Below are 23,540 nucleotides of genomic sequence, written 5' to 3'. Positions count from 1 at the left end.
AAATCAGTCAACCAAAGCACCAATCATATAATAGATTATTTTTTAATTGAAGTGCAATTGATTTACAATACTGCTATTAGTTTTAGATGTATAGCAAAGTGATTCAGTTATGTATACATGTATATATATATATATGTACATATATATACAGATTTTTCCATTTTTTTCAGATTTTTTTCCATTATAAGTTATCATAAGATATTGAATATTGTTCTTTATGTTGTACAGTAACCCCTTTGGTAACCATAAGTTTGTTTTCTATGTCTGTGAAGCTATTTATATTTTAGAGGTAAGTTCAATTGTATAATTTTTTAGATTCCATATATAAATGATATATGGTATTTGTCTTTCTCTTTCTTACTTAGTATGATGATGTCTCGATCCATCTATGTTGCTGCAAATGGTATTATTTCATTGTTTTTAATGTCTGAGTAATATTCCGTTGTGTAAATGTATCACATCTTTATCCAGTCATCTGTCAATGGACATTTAGGTTGTTTCCATTGTCTTGGCTGTTGTAAATAGTGCTTCTATGACTATTGGGCTGCATGTATCTTTTCAAGTTAGGGTTTTCTCCAGATACATGCCTGTAGCCTATCCGTCTCCTCTGTCCATGGGATTCTCCAAGCGAAAATACTGGAGTGGGTTACCATGCCCTCCTCCACAGGATTTTCCTGATCCAGGGATTGAACCCATTTCTTTTATGTCTCCTGAACTGGCAGGAGGGTTCTTTACCACTAGTTTCACCTGGGAAGCCCAAAGCGTAGGATATTTCCCTTGAAATCATGACTACATCTCCACTCCTCAACTCTAATTGTGCTTTGTCCTTCAAGGTGCCCTTTTGTCATCAAAGAGTAAAACAAAAAGGCACCTTGGAGGACAGAGCAAGGAAGTCTCTCCCCTTCTTCCAAATGTAGATTTCCGCCTCAGGAATTTCTTTCACCCTTTGTGCACATAATTGTTAGACACTGTACTAACTGACCAGGAATAACTTTAAAGAAAGGAATAATTTTGCATCTGAGATAGGTATGTAAGGTCAAGTCCACCTGACATGTGCAAACTCTTGACACCTGAAAGAATTTTCTCTGAGGCTGCCCAGTGTTACCCACTCTTCAGGTATCCCAGGCAGAGCCTGTGTTGAATCTCAGAAATACTTCCTACCTGAGCCAACTGGATTCAACCTCCTCCGCTGTTAGCCACAGTTTTGATGTGTATGAGTTCAAGGAGGAAGAGAGCACCTCCTCTTTCTATTCTCAGGACACGTAAGACTAAAGCAGAGCTGTCCAATAGAAATAGGTGGGCCACACACGCAAACAACATGTATAAGGTACATTTTTCTAGTTACCACATTAAAAAGAAAGAGTAAATTTAATTTTAATAATCTATCAGCCTAAAACATCATTTCAACATGTAGTCAATATGAAATTATTAACCAGATATCTTGCATTCATTTTTCTTCATCCTGCAAACTGGGGTGAATTTTATATACATTAACAGCATGTTTCAGCTTGGATTCACATTTCGGGTGCTCAGTAGCCACATAGAGCTAGTGGTTACCATATTAGACAGTGTAGCTCTTGGCTTCCTGCGTCCTCCTTTGTAATGAGAGTGGGTGGAAGTGTGGTAAATTAAGATTAGGAGGTTAGGAGCTTTCATAAGTAACTTTAGATAAATCCCCAAGTTTCTCTGTAAGCAATATCCATTAGTATTTTAAAGGAATCAGAAAATTAGGTGTATTTCCCAAAGCTCAGGAAAATAATAGAAAATTGGTATTTTAAAATTCTCTGTCTGAATTTTATTGTAGTCAGATATTTACAATATTAGAACAAGAAGTAAACACTTGTCAGCAAATCCATGTAAGCAAAAATCTCAGCATTTGAAATAGGGCATGCAAAAATTTAACTCACTCCTTGGATGTGTGCCAAGAAGAAAAGTCAGAGAGGGGAAATAAAATATTCCCATAGCATGTGAGGGACCTCTGATGAGATGGCCGATCCAGTTTGTAACCTGTCATGAGAAGCAAAGAGTGAATTTTAAAAGAGTTTTTCCTGCCCAGCTTCAAGGGTCATATTTAGATGAAAGCCCAGATGAAGGTGTTGTCTAAATTCATTTCCTTGCGTCATGGCCTTTTGAGATTTGGGAGCCATGCCCTGATATTTTGAAAGTATTTGTTCAGCAGATAAGATGGGTTTTGAATTGTCTTTACTTACAATGAAATCCAAGCCCTGCTATTCCTTGAGGAATAGCGCACTTGCGGAGTAAGTTCTTATCTTCTCTTGAGCTTCCACTAATCAGGTTTTGCAAAAGTTTCCTGGGGAATAATTAAATAATAGCAGTGTTTGCTGTAATAGTTACAATAAAAAGATGTACCATTTGACTCTCTTTCTCTTTTGAAGAAAGAGAAAAACAAATTTTCCTCACTAATATTCTCAAATGTTTTGTTTAGAGACGTTTCAGCTGTTATTTTATAATAGTCATTGGAAAGTTGCATTTTCAGGGCTAAGACTGGTATAGGGTTATTCAAATAAGCAATTGTTTATTAAGTACTGAACAGGCAGGAAGGATACAGCCTGTTTTTAAAATCAAAAAAATTTCCTGCCTACCTAGAACAATTCAATTGAGGTTGGGGAGCAACAGAAACTAAACAAAATCAGTAAGTGAATAACTGAAATAATAACTTTTTCTTTTCATTCGAGAAAAATGACACATGGGAATGGGACGGATTATAAATGGATTAGTGCTGCGGCAAGCACAGCAGGTAGGGATTAAAAGTGGTCCACGCGCAGTTTGGGAAAAAGAAACTAGAGACAGAATTAAAGTTTTAAAGATGGGACTGGGGGACACTTCGGGGCCTCATCACTTTTATTTAGTGTCTTGGCAAGCAGAAAGTATCTGTTGTGTTACAACGATGTCAGCCTCCTGTGTCCCCAGTCACGTTTCCCGTTTATTGATTACTTTAAGCTATCTTTGTTATTTTCTTGTACAAGGGTTATCACCTAGCTGGAGGTCATAGACCCGCATATACCTTAGGAAAACATCTTAGTGTGTGCACAAGCAGTGTTCTGAACTTGCGCTGACGCAGCGTTCCAAGTTCCACACTATGTTTTTCCTTAGCTTAGCGGGGTATGACGACCCCAACTAATCAACCCAATGTACTTTTATTTGGGTTATGCTGCATTGCTATATTTAGCTTTTATTCTTTTCCCATGGTGATTTTCTCATGGCTTAGCCAGAGCAACAGGTGGTTGACTATTAACACCTGCAGGGTAGGACTTGTACTTTTAAATATGGTTTAAAAGAAAGCCTATCAGAGAACTTAACATTTGAGCAGAAGCTTGAAAAAAAAGTGGGAAAAATCCAAGAGGAGATTGAGAGAGTTTTCAGACAGAAGAAACAGCTAATGCCAGGAAGAAGAATAGGAGTACATTTAGCATGTCAGAGGAAGAGCCGTGAGGGCAGTGTGCTGGAGTAACATAAACTGGAGAGATGACCACTTTCTAGCACCCAGTTCTATTGTCTCTATTTCATCTTTATGCACTTCTGTACTTCACTGTACTCTTTAAGGGCTTCCCAGGTGGTGATAATGGTAAAGAACCCACCTGCCAATGAAGGAGACATAAGAGACATGGGTTCAATCCCACGAATGTGGGTTCCCTCCAGGGAAGACCCCCCTGGATGAGGGCATGGCAACCCACTCCTGTTTTCTTGCCTAGAGAATCCCATGGATAGAGGAACCTGGCAGGCTACAGTCTGTAGGGTTGCAAAGAATTGGACACTACCAAAGCAACTTAGCATGCACGTACTCTTTAAATTCTTTTTCAGATTTATTGAGATATAATTGACATATTACAATGTATGAGTTTAAGGTGTCAGTCAGTTCATTCGCTCAGCCGTGTCCAACTCCTTGCGACCCCATGAACTGCAGCACACCAGGCCTCCCTGTCCATCACCAACTCCCGAAGTCCACCCAAACCCATGTCCATGGAGTCGGTGATGCCATCCAACCATCTCATCCTCTGTTGTCCTCTTCTCCTCCTGCCCTCAATCTTTCCCAGCATCAGGGTCTTTTCAAATGGTCAGCCCTTCGCATGAGGTGGCCAAAGTATTGGAGTTTCAGCTTTAGCATCAGTCCTTCCAATGAATACGCAGGGCTGATCTCCTTTATGATGGACTGGTTGGATGTCCTTGCAGTCCAAGGGACTCTGAAGAGTCTTCTCCAACACCACTGTTGAAAAGCATCAATTTTTAGGTGCTCAGATTTCTTTATAGTCCAACTCTCAAATCCATACGTGACCACTGGAAAAACCATAGCCTTAACTAGATGGACCTTTGTTGGCAAAGTAATGTCTCTGCTTTTTAATATACAGTGTATTAATTTGATACACTTATAAACTGCAAATGATTACCTCCATAACATTAGCTAACACCTCCATCCACTCACATAATTACTATTTTTCTTTGGTGGCCAGAACATTGAAGATCTTCTCTGTCAGCAAATTTAAGTATATAATTCAAATTGTTGACAATAATCACTATGATGTACATTCGATTCTTTAGTTTAACTTTTTAAGATTTTAAATGGAAGTGATATAATGCAGTATTTGTCTTTGATTTATTTCACAAAGCACAATACCCTCAAGGTCCATCTGTGATGCTACAAATGGCTAGACTTCTTTCTTTCTCATGGCTGAATGATATTCTACCATATATATATCATATCTTCTTTAGCCCTTGGTCTGTAGATGGACAATTAGATGTTTCCATTCTTGGCTATTGTCAAAATTGCTGCAATGAACGTGGAGGTTCAGATATCTCTTGGAGATAATGATTTCATTTTCTTTGAATATATACCCAGAAGTGGGGCTGCTGGATCATATGATAGCTGTATTTTTAATTTTTTGAGGAGCCTCCACACTGTTTTCCATAGTGGCTGTACCACTTTGCATTCCACTAATAGTGCACAGGGATTCTTTTTTCTCCACATCCTTCCAAACACTTGTTATCTTTTGTCTTTTTGATGATAGCTGTTCTAATAGGTGTGAGATGATATTTCTTGGTTTTGGTTTGTGTTTTCCCTGATTATTAGTGATGTCGAGCACCTTTTTATGTATCAGTTGACCTTTCTTGGAAATACATCTATAAATATCTATTTAAAATTTGTTATTTTTTTTCTTGAGTCACATGAGTTCCTTTTATATTTTAGATATTATCAGGTATATGGTTGGCAAATATTTTCTTCTATCACATAGGCTGCCTTTTCATTTTATTAATTTTTTGTTACAGAACAGAAGCTTTTATTTTAGATGTAGTCCCACTTGTTTATTTTTGCTTTTGCTGCTTTGTACAGCATTGGCAGACCAATGCCAAGGAACTTATTTCCCATGTTGTCTTCTATGTTTTACAGTTTCAGGAATATCAGGTCATATGTGTATATATATATATGTGACCAACCTAGACAGCATATTAAAAAGCAGAGACACTACTTTGTCAACAAAGGTCCATCTAGTTAAGGCTTTGATTTTTCCAGTAGTCATGTATGGATGTGAGAGTTGGACCATAAAGAAAGCTGAGCTCCGAAAAATTGATGCTTTTGAACTATGGTATTGGAGGAGACTCTTGAGAGTCCCTTGGACTGCAAGGAGATCCAACCAGTCCATCCTAAAGGCAATCAGTCCTGAATGTTCATTGGAAGGACTGATGTTGAAGCTGAAACTCCAATACTTTGGCCACCTAATGCGAAGAGCTGACTCATTTGAAAAGACCCTGGTGCTGGGAAAGATTGAGGGCAGGAGGAGAAGGAGATGACAGAGGATGGGATGGTTGGATGGCATCATCAGGAGTTGGTGATGGACAGGGAGGCCTGGCGTGCTGCAGTCCATGGGGTCTCAAAGAATTGGACATGACTGTGCAACTGAACTGATCTGAACTGATATATATAAATCCATTTCAAGTTGATTTTTATACATGGAATAATAAAAGAATCCAGTTCAGTTTTTTGCATGTGGGTATTCAGTTTTTCAACCCCATTCATCGAAGAATACTCTTGCCTGGAAAATCTCATGGATGGAGGAGCCTGGGAGGCTGCAGTCCATGGGGTCGCAAAGAGTCGAACACGACTGTGCGACTTAACTTTCCTTTTCCTTTCATTGAAGAGACTATGTTTTTCCCATTATATATTCCTGGTGCCCTTGTCCTAGATTAGATGACATTATATGCATACATCCCACCAGGTTCCTGGGTAGGCAGAACAGCTCCCACACTGTGCCAGGGCGGAGGAGGAGCCAAATGAAAGGTTACTTTAGGATCATATCCAGGACAGTGGTTGAATTAATCTTCTGTGCCAGATGTTTTATTTTTGTCTTTTTTTTTTTTTATTTTGTTTTTCTTTTATGAAAAATTTTTATTGGAGTATAGTTGCTTTGCAATGTTGTGTTAGTTTCTACTGTACAACAAAGTGAATCAACTCTACATGTACAAATATCCCCTCTTAACAGGTTTTCCTTCCTGTTCAGGTCACCAGAAAGCACCGAGTAGAGTTCCTTGAGCTGTATAGAAGTTCTCATTTGTGTGTGCATGCTCAGTTACTTAATCATGTCCAATTCTTTGTGACCCCATGGACTGTAGCCCACCAGGCTCTTCTGTCTATGGAATTTTCCAGGCAAGTATACAGGAGCAGGTTGCCATTTCCTACTTCAAAGGATCTTCCTGACCTAGGGATTGAACACACATCTCCTGCGTCTCCTGTGTTGGCAGGTAGATTCTTTACCACTGAGCCACCTGAGAAGCCTAGGTTATCTATTATATACATAGGATCAATAATGTATCATGTAGTTATGTACAGATGTGAGAGATGGACCGTAAAGAAGGCCGAGTGCCAAATAACTGAAGCTTTTGAATTGTGGTACTGGAGAAGACTTGAGAGTCCCTTGGACTGCAGGGAGATCAAACCAGTCAATCCTAAAGGAAATCGACCCTAAATATTCATTGGAAGGACTGATACTGAAGCTGAAGCTCTGATGTTTTGACCACCTGATACAAAGAGCCAGCTCATTTGGAAAAGACCCTGATGCTAGGAAAGATTGAAGGCAGAAGGAGAAGGGGGCAGCAGAGGCTGAGAGATGGTTAGAGAGCATGACCAATTCAATGGACATGAATTTGAGCAAGCTCTGGGAGAGAGTGGAGGACAGAGGACTCTGGTTTGCTACAGTCCATGGGGTCACAAAAAGTCAGACCTGAGTTAGTGACTGAACAATGACAGTAACCAAAACAGATCGGGATGCTGAACCCTGGACGAGGGGCCTCTGAGTGGACTTGGATGACACTGAAAACCTTCCATTTCTGGCATCCGGTCTCCTTCCTATGGAATGAAACATGATCCCATGTCTGAGGATATTATCTTTCCTTCAGATCCTATTAAAGAACAGACTCCTTTTTATTTGAGAACCAGTTTGCTCACTTGTTTTAAGTTTATCATTTTGAAGTTTTTGTTGTTCAGTCACTCAGTTGTGTTTGACTGTTTGCGACCATGGACTGTATCATGCCAGGCTTTCCTGTCCTTCACTATCTCCTGGAATTTTCTCAAACTCATATTCATTGAGTTGATGATGCCCTCCAACTATCTCATCCTCTGTCGTCCCCTTCTCCTCACGCCCTCAATACTGAAGTCATTCTGTTTCTGCCTTGTTGTGCATTTCACCTGGTAATACAATTTCAGTTTTCCTCTTTAGGTACAGGGAATTTAAAATCTTAATTTGTTGTTGTTGTTCAGTTGCTAATCCTCTGATTCAATCCAAACTCACTAAATTTTGTCACGTTATCTGAAAAATAATAGGAAACAAAGAAGAGCTAAAATGGCTCTGGCAAGACTTTCAAGAAAATATTTCCAGTATTCTCTTGGAAGGCCAAGCAAACTGTATGTGAATTTGTAAAAGAATGTCGTGTTATTGTTTATACTTCTTTTTCTATAAGTGGATATATGTATATGTATCACAGATCCACTTTACAAAAGCTAACACAATATTGTATATCAACTATACTCCAGTAAAAACTAATTAAAAAAGAAACATTTATAATGGGATTAAAAGTGAATAAAATTATTTTTAATTAAAAACAACAAAATTATTTTTAATTAAAAATGTTTATAGATAAAATAATAACATTCATGGTCTCTTGTTAGCAACATTTACAACAAAGCGAACAGTGAATCAGGATAGTCAAAGGGCTCTCACATATACTTAAGCTTTCTAAATAGTCTTAGGTATCCAAGATTTTGGATTCCTAGTGCAGCATTGATACAGGTTGGTCTTCACAGAAGATCCTCTTTAGCTGTTATACAAAAATGGATAGAGGGTTTCCCTGGTGGCTCAGTGGTAAGGAATCCACCTGCCAGTGACATGGGTTTGATCCCTGATTCAGGAAGATCTCATCTGCTTTGGAGCAACTCAGTCCCTGTGCCACAACTATTCAGCCTGTGCTCTTGAAGCTGGGAGCCACAACAAGAGAGGCCACTACAATGAGAAGCCCGCACTAGAGCGTAGTCCCTGCTTGCGGCAACTAGACAAAAGTCTATGCAGCAGTGAAGACCCAGCACAGCCAAAGCTAAATAAATAAATATAATTTTTAAAAAATGGAGTAGAGTCCAGAAACTCTCTCTTCCTTTTATTTTGCATGCTTTCTGGCCCAATATTGTCCGTGGAGGTTGCCTCTCAGGAGCAGCAGGGACAAGCACGGTAAATAATTCAATCCCCAAATGTGTTTTACTTTCTGTGTTGAGCTCAAAGCTGAAAAAGCCTTCCTGAATCCATTGGTGAGACTGTCACCTAGTAATGGCCCTTCTAGTTTGCTGCTCACCTGACATCTCCAGACTCTATACATGGACATTACCAGCTGGTCAATACTGAAATCAGATTGATTATATTCTTTGCAGCCAAAGATGGAAAAGTTCTATACCGTCAGCACAAACAAGACCGGGAGCTGACTGTCGCTCAGACCGTGAACTCCTTATTGCCAAAATCAGACTCAAATTGAAGAAAATAGGGAAAAGCACTAGACCATTCAGGTATGACCTAAATCAAATCCCTTATGATTATACAGTAGAAGTGACAAACAGATTCAAGGGATTAGCTCTGATAGACAGAGTGCCTGAAGAACTGTGGACAGAGGTTTGCAGCATTGTACAGGAGACAGGGATCAAGACCACCCCCAGTGATGCTGGGAAAGACTAAGGGCAAAAGGAGAAGGAGGCAGAGAGTGAGATGGTTAGACAGCATCACTGGCTCAACGGACATGAATTTGAGCAAATTTCAGGAGACAGCGGAGGACACAGTAGCCTGTCGTGCTACAGTCCATGGGTTTACAAAGAGTTGGACATGACTTAGTGACTGAACAACAACGGCAGCAACAAGCAGGGTGTAACACTCCCAATGTTTACACTGCCTCCCCAGTACTCAGTGTGCTTGACTCTAATTTTAGCCATACCAGGTGTGCACGCCACTGCACGTATACCAGGTGTGCAGTGCTATGTCCTGTGGCTTTTCCTTTTAGCTAGTAACTGATTACATTGAGCAACTTCATGTACTTGTTTGACACCCATACATCTTCTTGCAAGATCTCTTTTTAAATATTTTTGCTCATTTTGTTTTAAATTTTCTAGTCACTGAGTTTTGAGTTCTATTTGTGTTACAGATACAAGTTTTTTTCAAATTTATAATTTGAAAATGTTTTCTTCCAATCTGCAGCTTTTCTTTGATTAATAATGTCTTTCAAAGATGAAACTTAATTTATCACTTTTTTTTCTTTTATGGATCTTGTTTTTGGTGTCATCTCTAGGAAACTTTGCTTAACCAGGGTCAAACAGATTTTGTCCAAGTTTAACAGATTTATGTTTTGATCTATTTTTAGTTAATTCTTTATATGGTGTGAGGTAGGGATCAAAACTCATAGTCTTGCATATGGATATCTATGGATATTACCCATGTACTATGTTTTCAGCACCATTTGTCAAGAAGATTATCCTTTCTCTTCTAAACTGGCTTTGTAAGTTAACTGTCCTATATGTGTGGATATGTTTCTGGGATTGCTTGATTGACCCATGATATCTGCCTTTTGGTTATAATATATCCTTTTGCTGATATCGGTTCGCTTGCTCATTTAAATAGTCCCCCAGTAATAGAGCCCACCATTTTATTGGACATACCTAAGTATACCTGAAATGCACTTGGAAGTCGATGAAATTTGCACTCAAACTTGAGTGCAAAATTTCCAAAGGTATTTTTGAAATATTGAGATGAAAAACTATGTATTCTGTAGCCTTCCTAATTCAATCCAATGTATTCTAATCCATCCCTAGAAGCTATTTTTGCACATGTATGGGGGTGTAGAGTCTGGGGAGTATGTGAGTGGTATATGCAGGCTATCCTAAAAGATCATTATAGGAGGCAAAGGGAACATTAGAGAAAATAGGTGGGGGATATCTTATACCAACTGTTAAAATATTTCAAGATTTTTAATATTTACATTAAGATAAATAAGCAAATTATTATAAAACACAAAAATTCGGAGAACATTTCAACATGCTTATTTTGCCAGATACAATGAGATACTAGGAATAAACGGAAGAAATTTCTGGAACCATCCTGTCTTTTGTTTTTCATCACCATAGGGTGACTGGTATTTTATTCAGTGTATTGTACATGTGGGTGTGAATAAGATGGAACTTGTCTCAAAAAGAAATGAGCAAAGAATATACGTTGTCAACTTGTCTAAAACATTTTTCATGTTCTGACTCATTTTTCTTTGTATTGGCATTTCAAGATATTTTGGTTTTTGTTTTTTTAATTTGACGATTATAAAAATCTTCGTAACTGAAGTCAAACCTCATGAGAATAATATAAACAACTGTAATGGAGAGTGAAAAGATGATACTAGCAACCAGCACTGCAGTATTTCTTGTCAGAGTTCTGTATCACTTAGAATAGTCACAAATACCACATTAATTTGACTTTTGGACCTTTACTCTTTACTTTGGTGGAAGAATTTCTTTTGAGAAGCAATTTCTCTGTCTTTGCCTATTATTTCTTTGCAATTAATTAATAACCATACTTCGATGTGATTATCTTAGAGTGGTATCAGTTCAGTTCAGTCGCTCAGTCGTGTCCAACTCTCTGAGAGGAGGATAATTATGCAACTATTTATTAATCTATGGGTTCAGTGAAGTTTAAAGACTTGATGTTCGAATCTTATGGAATGGAACCCCCTTTTCCAGAGGGAAATGAACATAGACATGCACTTATGTCATTTAAACTAAATCAACACAGGTTCGTAGAGGCACCTCCTATTCTAGGCATGGTCAGGTGCAGGGAAGAGGAGCAAGAGAGATCCCCAACTCAGCCTGAATACACTGAGAATGAAGGTGAGAGGCTAAGGGGCTTCTCTGGTGGCTCGGTGGGAAAGACTCTGCCTGCCAGTGCAGGGGACCTGGGTTTGATTCCTGTCTGGGAAGACCCCACACGCCACGAAGCAGCTAAGCCGCTGAGCCACAACGACTGAGCCCACACAGCACAACGACTGAAGCCCACACGCCCTAGAGCTCGTGCTCCACACCAAGGAAAACCACTGCAGGGAGAAGCCCACGCACTGCGGACAGAGTAACTTCTGCTGCCACAACGAGAGAAAAGCGTGCCCAGCAATGAAGACGCAGAACAGCCAAAATAAAAATATGATCATACAAATTAAAAAATTAATGGGAAAATAATTTTTTTAAAAGATGAAAACCTAAGATGGAAGTGAAAATGTCAGCTAGAATTAAGGATACACTTAGGCTGAAAGTGAACATACTGAAAAAAGATGCAGAAAATGCTAAAGATTTCACAAAAATATCTAGTAAAACTAATAAACTTAGCAGTTCATTTGCAGAATACAAAACCAGCATACACATATTACTTGTACTTCTGTACACTAACAATTAACAATCTAAAAAAGAAATCAGGAGAACAATTTCATTTACAAGAGTATCAAAAATAATAAAATATGAAAAAACTTAACTAAAGACATGAAAGACTTGCACACTGAAAACTACAAAATGTTATTGAAAGAAATTAAGGAAGACATAAATGGAACGATATCCCATGTTTACGAATTAGAAGACTTAATATGTTAACATGTCCATATTACTCAAAGCTATCTACATTTTAATGCAATACCTATCAAAATCCCCTATTCTTTCAGAAATAGAAGAAATTAGTCTAAAATGTATATGTAACCACACAGAACCTTCAATAACCAAAGCAATCTTGTGAAAGAAAAACAAAGTTGAAGACCTCACTTTTTTTCTTAAATCAAGTTTCCTTGTTATGCTAGGTAAAAAATCTGAAGTCCTTAAATGTCCAGAAATAATCCTCCCAAATGTATGTTTTAATTCATTCTCAGTGGTCGGGCTTTCAGTGTCTCAGTGGCCTGAGGGATCCTTCCATATCTACAGCTTGGATTTTTGTCACTGACATTGGCCTGGTCTCTCAGGATCTTGGCTGTTCTATCAGTTTATCAAGTCTTTCATGAACTATGCTTTTAAAGATGTTAAAGAGTTACTAAGATTCCATCTGAGATTACAGCATTATGCCCACAATTTAAAAAATCTCAAAAGCAAGCCAGTCCCCACTCCGAGAATAATGAAACTGGGCACATTTTCATTCCCAGAATCCAGTACAGAAATTATCAAAGAACATAGCAGAAACTCAATGGCATTGGAAAGAAAGATAAAGTCTCTTTGATTTTAGCCTCACTAGGATGTCCATCAGTCTGTGCCATTTATCTGAAATTCCTGACCTGCAAACTTAGAACCAGGAGGACTTTTCTGGCCTAAGGTTGATTGGTCGCTATGAATTTGCCGTGTGCAGTGCACAGCCCTGAGCACCTATCACGCATAGACTCTTGAGCTATCCTTCCTCTCTGATGATCTTGTTCACCCTGGAGTACTGACCTGATTATGGGTTCTATCCAGTAACATTATACCTCCAGTTATGATGTATAGATTCTATGGTCCTATGGCACGATAGCCATTTTCACTGCCTCTGGCTATGGAACTGCATAGACCAAAGAAGCCTGCCTTTTAGAGAACAGTTCTTTTTCCACGGTAACTGACAAATTCCATGTCAGCTTGGATCCACATGTAAAGGGATTAACTTGAGCCTATGGTAACCATATGTGTCAATGCTGACAAGTTCTGTAACATATACTTTCCTTACAACTACGTCTTTGTCTCAGTCAAGCCTGCTTGGGAAAAAACTACCTGAAGAGTAAGCCAAGGTGAGCAGCTGCCTGAGTATTTCCTGCCCTGTAAACTTCTGCCCACCCCAAAGTTAAGAGCTGGGTAAAGTTCTCTGTATACTAAAGACCCTCCAGGTGCCCTATTCATTCTGCTCCAGGCATTCGCTCAGCCACCTACAATTCCCTAGGGCCCCTTTTCTTTATGCCAGACCTTTACTTAAGTGGCTTGACAGAAACAGCCACTCTCTCGTGCAATAAACTGCAGCCAACTGCAGAGTCTTATTGTTGGTGTAGTGGGTTGATGATGACCCCTGAAAGGATATATTCATGTTCTAATTCTACTGTTACCTCACTTGGAAAAAAGGTCTTTGCAAGTTTCATTAAGGATCTTGAGATGGGATTCCCATCCTGTATTAATCAGGTGGGTTCTTAATATGATGACAATTGTTCTTATTAAACAAGAAGGGCAGAGGGCAGTTTGGACCAGATGAAAGAGAAATACAGACATACACAGGGAGTGAAAACAGAGACTGAGTGATGGGGCCTCAAGCCAAGGAAGCTGCTAACCACGGAAGCTCAGAGAGACAAGGAGTGCACCTCGTCTCAAGAGACCAGGAGACGCCGTTAGGGAGTGCAGCCCTACTGACACCCTTGAAATCAGACTTTTGAACTCTAGAACTGTGGGATGGTACATTTTTATCATGTTAAGCCTCCAAGTTTATGCTGATTTGTTACAGCAGGTACCGGAAACTAACACAGCATACATTAAACCTTTTCTCGACTTCTGCAGTTAACTGCATAAGCCGAAGTATTTTTCAAATAGCCAAAGGTCCCAACATCCCACCACACATTAAAGACCAAGGCACAAGACTACCTTGCATGGAAGCACCGAAACATTCCCACGTGGACATTTTCCTCTCCAAAAAGTCTGCTCCTTTCTTTTTATTTCTCAGTGTTTCCAGGTAACACACCAAATGATGCATTTGTGCAAGTACAACAGGTACAGCACCTTAATGACATCTAGGTGGAGATCAATCCTGGGTGTTCATTGGAAGGACTGATGCTAAAGCTGAAACTCCAATACTTTGGCCACCTCATGCGACGAGTTGACTCACTGGAAAAGAGTCTGAGGCTAGGAAGGATATTTTGGCCACTTGATGCAAAGAGCTGACTCATTTGAAAAGCCCCTGATGTTGGGGAAGATTGAAGGCAGGAGGAGAAGGGGACGACAGAGGATGAGATGGTTAGATGGCATCACCAACTGAATAGATATGAGTTTGGGTAAACTCTAGGAGTTGGTGATGGACAGGGAGGCCTGGCGTGCTGTGATTCATGGGGTCGCAAAGAGTCGGACACGACTGAGTGACTGAACTGAACTGAATGGAGTTAATTAAGAAACAAGATAAAAGAGTGAAGATGGAGGTCCAAGTATTCCTGATACTGATCTAACCCTGGTTTAGAATCCAGTTTGAATGAAATGATCCCATAACTGAACCCCAGAAATTACTAGTCCATAACTGAACTAGTAATACACAGGATGACAGAAACAGAAGATACCAGCTCTCACTCTCAAGGGAGAGAACAGAATTAGTTAAGACAAACATGCCCACTTAATTCTTTTCAAGCTTCCTATATAACTCACTTGATCACCCTGGGGTGGAGTAAGTAAAGAAGCAGGGCTGAAATTACCCTAAGATCTCTCTTGACAGGATTGAAACTTCAAGATGGGGAAAAGACCATTCCCTTACTCCCCACCACCACCACCCCCAGCATTAAAAAATAATAACCTACACTTACAATGTAAAACAAATCAGAAACTTCTTTAGTTCTGATTCACTCATAGTATTACTAATAGCTAATCAGGAGTCTTGTGCAAAAACATCTTGATTAGTTGCTAATAAAACTCTTTAGAGGCAGAGTCTCCGTATGCCTCAAAGGAAAGATGTAGACCTCTTATGTGTCAAGATTTTCTCACCAAAAATCACACAATGTCTTTACTATTCCAGCCAAGTATAGCCTAGCCCTACCCTCATTCCTGCTTTACTTGGATAAGCAAAAAATATATAGATGGAAATAAAGAAGAGATATCAGGTACAAATACATAAAATAGTGGGTAAAACATTATAAGTGGAGTCAAGTACCACCACCATTCACTACAGTAGAAGTGAACATTCAGCACCAACAGTAATGTTTTTTCCTGTTATGTCTGTAAAGTCATAATAAATCATATGTACCTACCTTTTCAAATTTGTTCAAATCTCATTTTTATATTAACTACTGGATACCAAGTAACATGCTAAGGCTGCATCAACAGATGAAGAAAAGGTAGTCCCTGGCCCCAAGGAATGTTGCTCAGAAGAAGCCCGAGATATGTATAAAATCCAACTTTGTGTAAAAAAGTGCAACAATCAGGTATGCAAAAGTGTAATGGAAGCAAAAAGGAAAGTGATCACAACACTAAAGAGAAGACAGCACAAAAGAGATAATATGTAAACTGAGTTTTGACTCAGAAATGAAGCAGGTTTTCCAGGTGCCCAATAGGGAGGAGAGAATTCTTCAAGAAGGGAAAAGCATAATTCAAGAGAGTGAATTGTTCGTATAATCCTAGAAGAGAAGCAGGGAACAGCAGAAGAAATACTTGGATATGGGCATCATGAATATGTGTGTGTTTCATTTTGGCAAAACAATTCTAATGGAAATTTTGAAGATCAACTCTAGAGGGGATAAACAGAAGTAGTAATTACTGCAGGAAATACTAGAACCAATTTCTGCTATAATCTACCAAAAAGAAACAACACTGTTTCAATGACAACACAGTATCACAGAAAGGGCTTGGCGGGGTGGGGGTGGTGTGTGTGTGTGTGTGTGTGTGTGTGTGCAGTTTAGTTCAGTTCAGTCACTCAGTCGTGTGTGTGTGTGTGTGTATTCAGTTTAGTTCAGTTCAGTCACTCAGTCGTGTGTGTGTGTGTGTATTCAGTTCAGTTCAGTCACTCAGTCGTGTGTGTGTGTGTGTATTCAGTTCAGTTCAGTCACTCAGTCGCATCCGACTCTTTGTGACCCCATGAACCGTAACACATCAGGCCTCCCCGTCCATCATCAACTCCCGGAGTTTACCCAAACTCATATCCATTGAGTTGGTGATGCCATCTAACCATCTCATCCTCTGTCGTCCCCTTCTCCTCCTGCCTTCAATCTTTCCCAACATCAGGGGCTTTTCAAATGAGTCAGCTCTTTGCATCAAGTGGCCAAAATATTGGAGTTTCAGCTTCAACATCAGTCCTTCCAATGAACACCAAGACTGATTTCCTTTAGGATGGACTGGTTGGAGTTTAGTGTATTAGGTGTCACTTAAAATTTTGACTCCACAATGTACTTGCTTTGGGATCTTGAACGAGACTCATAACTTCAGCGAGTCTCCTTATAGTGAGTGTATGTGATCACCTACATCTGTACCTGCACTGCAATCTTAATGTAAACTCAAGTTCCGGTCCAAGGCTAGGTTCTCTGTGACTCCTCCTCTGGTTAATTCAAAAGCTATCTCTCTCTTCTTCATTCGGCTTCTTTATGGAAATATCATAAGAATGTCTATGACTTCTTGGTGTCTTTTATTGTCGTCTGCTTTTTAAATTGAAGTCTAGTTGATTTACAATGCCATGTTTGTTTCAGGTATACAGTTCAGTGATTAAATATACATCCTTTATCAGATTCTTTTCCATTAATAAGTTATTATAAAATATTGAGCATAGCTCCCTGTGCTATACAATAGATCCTTACAGGTTATCTGTTTTATGCCTTCTTTGAAATATTGTAGCACTTGTTGTCTGTATCATTTACATGTTTCAATTATGTTATGACTGAAAACAAAAAATTTATATTTGCCCATGCCCTGGCCCATACTTTAAAAATGTGTTCATTGATTTCCTATTCATTGGCTATATTTTAGATACTGTGTTAGCTGGTGGTTCCAGAAGTTAGTAAAATATAGATGTTCCTGATCAGAAGGTCACGGTCTTTGTGGGAAAACAAACAAAAATAAACAATCTGTGTCTCAAACAGCTGTGTACTTCCCAAAGAGAACACACCTAGTTGGTACAGTAAATACATGGATCACAAATAAATGTATCAGTAGTTATTTGGTGTTAATAACTTCAGATAACTGCTTTTCTATGTTGAAGAAATGATGACTCTATTTCACCAGGAGCTCAATACCCCTCTGAGACTGAGGGCTTCACTTCCATCCTGACTCACCACAATGCTTTCTTATATGAAAATATACAAGTCCATCCATACTCTCTATTAAAAGGATTATCTTGCATGACTTTCTGACAGCATGAAGAAAAACTCAAGAGGTTCAGAATTTTAGTTCTGGGATGCATCCAGAAGTTCAGATGCCCTAATTCAACTTGCTTGACTGGAAAATGAATCTGTAAATCTCACAAGATCAGATGATCTTTTAAGAATTTCAAAACTTCCTGCTGCTGCTGCGTCACTTCAGTCGTGTCTGACTCTGTGTGACCCCATAGACGGAAGCCCACCAGGGTCCCCCGTCCCTGGGATTCTCCAGGCAAGAACACTGGAGTGGGTTGCCGCTACTAATTAAAAATTCTAGAAGAATACTTTCTTTTAAAATACACTGATAATATGCTTTACAGCTTAATATCCATCAGCCTATGTTTCCGTTAAGTGAGCTTCGGAAAGAAGAAAACTTGTGGTTTAGTTGCATTTACTTTGGAGCCTCTGGTCAAAACATCTACTTCTGTGCTCAGCCATCTTTTCATTTTTAAAATAGGGGCAACTCTAAAAACATGGTTACAGAGATGGTGCACAGCTTCACGTGTCATTGTCTTCATTTGTTTAGAATACCAATAACATCGAAGCTATCACTGCAAAGAGTGGGATGTTATTTGGTGTCACCTAGTGCGACTCTGTGGAAATAAAGAGAAGGAAAGGGGTCTAGAATAACTACAATTTTCCTGAGAACACAATTATTTTATGGTAAATCTGGGACAAGAATCCTGATCTCTTTGACGCACTCCATGCTTCTTTCACTGGGATCTGAACAACCCAGAGGAATAAATGTGCTGTGTTCTATGTAACTGGTGCAGGACTTGGCAAGATTGAAATTGTAACACTATGTATGAAGAGTTATCTGGAAATTCTTAAAAATAAGTGAGATACAGACCAGGTATATAGAACACTATGTTTTATGAAAATTCTGTGGAATGAACAGAACTGGTAACTGAAGTGTGTGTGCTGTGCTGCAGTTTCAAGTAGGTGAATTCTTGTTTTCTGGCACCTTGAAGATTTCACTTCATTATACACATTAAAATGAAATTAACATTTGAACTGTGCTAGTGCTAAGTTGGTTCAGTCCTGTCTGACTTGGTGACCCTATGGACTGTAGCCTGCCAAGTTCCTCTGTCCATGGGATTTTCCTGGCAAGAATATTGGAATGGGTTGCCATTTCCTTCTCCAGGGGATCTTCCCAACCCAGGGATTGAAACCAGGTCTCCTGCATAAAAAGCAGATTCTTTACCATCTGAACTACCAGAGAAGCCCTAGTAGCTCAGATTTGAACTTGGTCATATTTAATTCTGCATGGTCTTTTAAGTCAGAAAAATATTCCATGTATCAGTTGCGATTTATTTTTATCTTGATTTTTTTTGAGTAAGATTTGTTTTATTTTCTCTTATAAAGATTAAAAATATAAGGGTGTGTAATGGTATGATTCATGGGGTCACAAAGAGTCGGACACGACTGAGCGACTGAACTGAACTGAATGGTGTTTTAGTCACTGTCATTCTCCCTCTGACCTGACCCTCTCCCCATAAACAAAAATATCCCCCATCCTTAGAAGAAGCCTGTTCTAAATTACTTGTAGATTCAGAGATGATGGTTCCTTTTGCTTTTTACAAATGTGATTGGGACCATACCATCCATGCTGGGGTCTTGAGTTCTTTCACCCAAGAAAGAGCTTGATCTTGATCTTTAATTTCTAAAAGTCTTTCCAAACAGAAAACAGAGGTTAGAAATGGTATGTGGGAGGCTTTTCAAGAAGAAATAAGCTCATTTCATTCAGCACAAAAATGAACATCCAAACTCTTCACTGCTGAAAGTGTCCAAAGCTGCTAGCTTCATCTTGTAGCTAAGGCATCTGAAAGAATCATGCTCAAGGACTCCTAATCACCCAAATATCCCATATCCGACTCAGTAGGTATAATTATCCATTATGGGTATTTTTCTGAGTGACAGAGAACAATATCCTGGCTGAACATCCCTCTGCCATGACACAAGAGATGATGGTCTCAAGCTATCTTGAAGGTGTTAGAGCCCTCTTTATCCATTACTAATATTAACAGAGGACAAAACTTAATACTCTCTTTGCTCTGTATTTGTTAAATCACTTCTTGCCTTCATTAAAATGGATGGCCCATAATTGAGTCGGTAGTATGTGTATCACTGGAAGCTGAACACATGTTTGTTGGTTTTATTAATGTCACAGATTTCTAGGGAGGGTCTACTCAAAAACTAAGTCTAGTTTCACAGACACAAATAAATTATGATACAATTTTGAACAAATTCAGCCTCATCATAAAGGAAAGATACTGATACTATAACCCTGCCCTTGAGGGGCTCTTGTAAAGCACTAAATAAAGTAATAGAGGCATGCACACATGCATAGATTTTCAGTGATATCTGTGCACACTTAAAAAGAACTCTACACAATATATTATAAAAATCTTGATGCTGTGTGTCCCTAGTTGCCAGCTCTCTACACCCGGGGCAGATTCATGTCAATGTATGGCAAAACCAACCAATATAATATTGTCAAAAAAAAAAAACTATCTAAATTAACAAGCCCTTATCTATTAGGATAGCTATCAGAGTATTCCAAATTCTACTTCTTGTAGTACCCTGTCCCAACCATTTTCCTTCCTCTTTTCATTAGCCCTCAATCCAGAAGCCCTGGAGATTTGTTCATTAATTTGTGTACCTATTTAGTGATGTGGCCAATTTCTTAATCCCTTATCAAATTTCAGGCACCATTCTTCAGTATGTTTTGTAGGGTGATGACACAGCAGTGATCAACACAGATGAATATACCCTCTCTCCAATTGAGGGGGCAGACAAAAATAAACAAGCAAATATAAAAAAATATAAGTATAAATATGTAAATAAAAATTACATAGATGCATAGAATAACTAGTATATCAGGTAAGTGCTAGGGAAAAAATAGAAAGCATGGTAGGGAGATGGAGATGGCTGATAGAAGGCACCTGCCACTTGAAATTAAGTAATAAATGAAGGCTTTATGGGGAAGATAAAATGTATCAAGGAATTTAAGGTGGTTGTGGAAGGGAGCAAGGTGCATATCTGGGGAATGAATATTCCCAGCAGAAGGAACAGTCAGATGGCAAGAGGAGGAGGCAAGAATGTGCCTAGAGTATTCAAGGACAGAAAGGGTGTCAGCGCGTGGGAAATAGAGTGAGCAAAGCAGAGAGGAGAAGGAACAAGTCAGGAAGAAACAGAGGCCCAGATTTCTAGGCCTGTGGAGGCACTCTGAGGACTTTGCTTTTTAAGTCACTGAAGAGATCTGAGCAATACGACCCGATTTACGTTTTAACAGGATCTCTCTGAATGCCCTGTTGATTAGAAACTGCAAGAGAGTAAGGACAAGCTCCGGAAGACCAAGAGTTGACTCAAAGACATGATTTACTCAAAAACGCACCTCTTATTCAGTGACAATGTAGAGCAGGGACTGGCAAATAATTGCTCACAAATCACTGTGAGCTCAGCCTGTTCTTTTATGACTGCTGAGCTAATACTGAACCTCACATTTTGAAAGGCTGCTGAAGAAAGAGGAGGAGGAGAAGCTACAGAAACTGTATGCGGCCCACCGAGTCTAAGATACATATGTAAAACTCCAGAAAATGTTTTCCAACACCTGATGGAAATCATCGGGCTGGTAGTAGGTCCACAACAAAACTGGGAGGAGGAATCCATGAGTGAATTAGCTGCTGAAAATATTGTAAAGTGACAGGTGTCAAGAGACATTCACGGTTTCACCCTTAACCTTCAGAAATGGTGCTATTTTCATTGAGCTGTTGAAAAATATAATCTAACTTTCAAAACAACAAATCAGAAGGCATCTTCTCACATAAGCAAGGTCATAAATCACTGTCAAGTAAAACTGAAGTAGCAACAAATCAATAACCAAAAACATTTGTATGGACTTTTAAACTTTAGAAAGCATTTGCATCTTCATTATCTAATGTAATTCTCAAATAATCCATGAAATAGTTATTATTACTTTCCCATTAGAAGTTTGGAGAAGGCAATGGCAACCCAATGGCAACCCACTCCAGTACTCTTGCCTGGGAAATCCCATGGACAGAGGAGCCTGGTAGGCTACAGTCCATGGGGTCACGAGGAGTCGGACGCGACTGAGCAACTTCACTTTCACTTTTCACTTTCATGCACTGGAGAAGGAAATGGCAACCCACTCCAGTATTCTTGCCTGGAGAATCCTAGGGACGGAGGAGCCTGGTGGGCTGCCAACTGTGGGGTCGCACAGAGTCAGTACACAACTGACGCAACTTAGCAGCAGCAGAAGCATTAGAAATTACCACATACTAAGTCCTTAGTGATTGCCCAAGAAAAGCTGAAATCTTGAGTGTTACACCTATTAATGCCAAGGTTTCCCCCCCACCTCCCCCTCCCCCCCCCCCGCATGGAAATGCTGGATGCTAGAACTGACAGGGATTTTCAGCTCAAGATGCAGACTAGAACACATATTTACTTTCTCTTCTTTCTGAAACCATATTTAAATAACAGTGTAAAAATACCAAAATTAACAAGCCAATAAAAGCCAAGAGGTTGTGGAAGTCATCAACTACAGAAAGCTTTCAACATATTTCTAGAAGGCAAAAAATGAAACAGAGTGATGAGTAAAATAATTAAGGAAAGATTGTCCTAAGAAGGGTCTGCACAAAGCCAGTCAGCTTTTGGTGAATTCTGGTTTTAGTAAAGGGCAAGGAGACAAGAGGAACTGAAAAACAAGGAAATTAAAGTTATTTTAGGGAAAAAAGTTACTCGAATGAGCTCCAGAGACCACTCAGCCTGATGTCATATTAATTCATGGATTACAATGGATTGTTGGTAAGCAAGACAAGGAAACAGGGAAGAAACAAAAATCAAGAGGTTGCTCCTTACTGAACTCTTCTCAAACGAGATCAAGGAATTATGGTTAAATGCCACGGCTGTAAATCATTTCTGCTCCTAGAGAGGTCACATAGGGCTTATGACATTTCTCGCTTTTTTCAGACATAATTTAGGTCTGAGAAAAACCTTTTGTGTCCTCCAATCTCAAGTCTTATTGGGGATGGAAGTCCAAATTTACTCTGACATACTAGAAAAAGAATCTCAAGAGCAGAGGGCAAAACTAATTTATAATATATGAATTATGTCCAGTGTTATTTTAAATATATTTTAAATGAAAATATATAAATCAAGTTTCACTGATCAATACAATTCTGGGTTCTGAAACCTCTACATGTCACATGCCTAATGTGTAACCACATGTCAGCCCAGGAGAAAGAAAACACTCCAATGAAGTAAGCCAAAGAAACAAGATTTAAACTCAATAAAGCCATGTTAGACTAGGATTTTTCAGTTCTTTCCCATTCTTTTGAAGCTTCTACCTTGTGAATAATAACATGTTTCCCTTGTTCTAGACACACAAGAGTGCGTCTTCTCTCCTGGGCATAAGAATCTCTAGAATTATATATAGTAGTAAAGAGTGGACCAAGCTGACATGCTCACAGTGACCAAATTGTACTATTCTAAACTGACACAGTGCTCCGCTATGAAGCTGCAATAAATGATGTGTTTGCTTTCTAGACGTGAATGAGTTGCCTCACTGAACATACTCCAGGAAGGCCATCCATAGAAATTGGCTTCTAATCCATACAGAATAATTCACTGGTAAATTTCTTTCAGGAAAGCCCACGCTTTATCTAGACTATAATCTTTACACATCTGGATTCTTCAAACTAGACCAAAGGGAAAACCTCCGCTGGTGCTCTGCTGACAACTGGTGGTCCCTCACCTGCATCTTCTGAGATCAGAACCCAGTGCGGTAGGTGATCAACTCATGAACTGAGCAAAAGAAAACCTCTACAGGGTAGGATATAGGCTCATTATCGGTATGACACTTGGGGCTGATTGTCATCAGGAGTACAAGAAAAGAACAGTCATACATGAAGCATGTATGACCA

The sequence above is a fragment of the Moschus berezovskii genome, chromosome 9 (genome assembly GCF_049115385.1).
Source record: "Moschus berezovskii isolate FMDL1 chromosome 9, NW_MosBer_1.0, whole genome shotgun sequence".
Lineage (NCBI taxonomy): Eukaryota > Metazoa > Chordata > Mammalia > Artiodactyla > Moschidae > Moschus > Moschus berezovskii.
The sequence above is the reverse complement of the archived record's forward strand: the minus strand, read 5'-3'. Positions refer to the sequence as shown.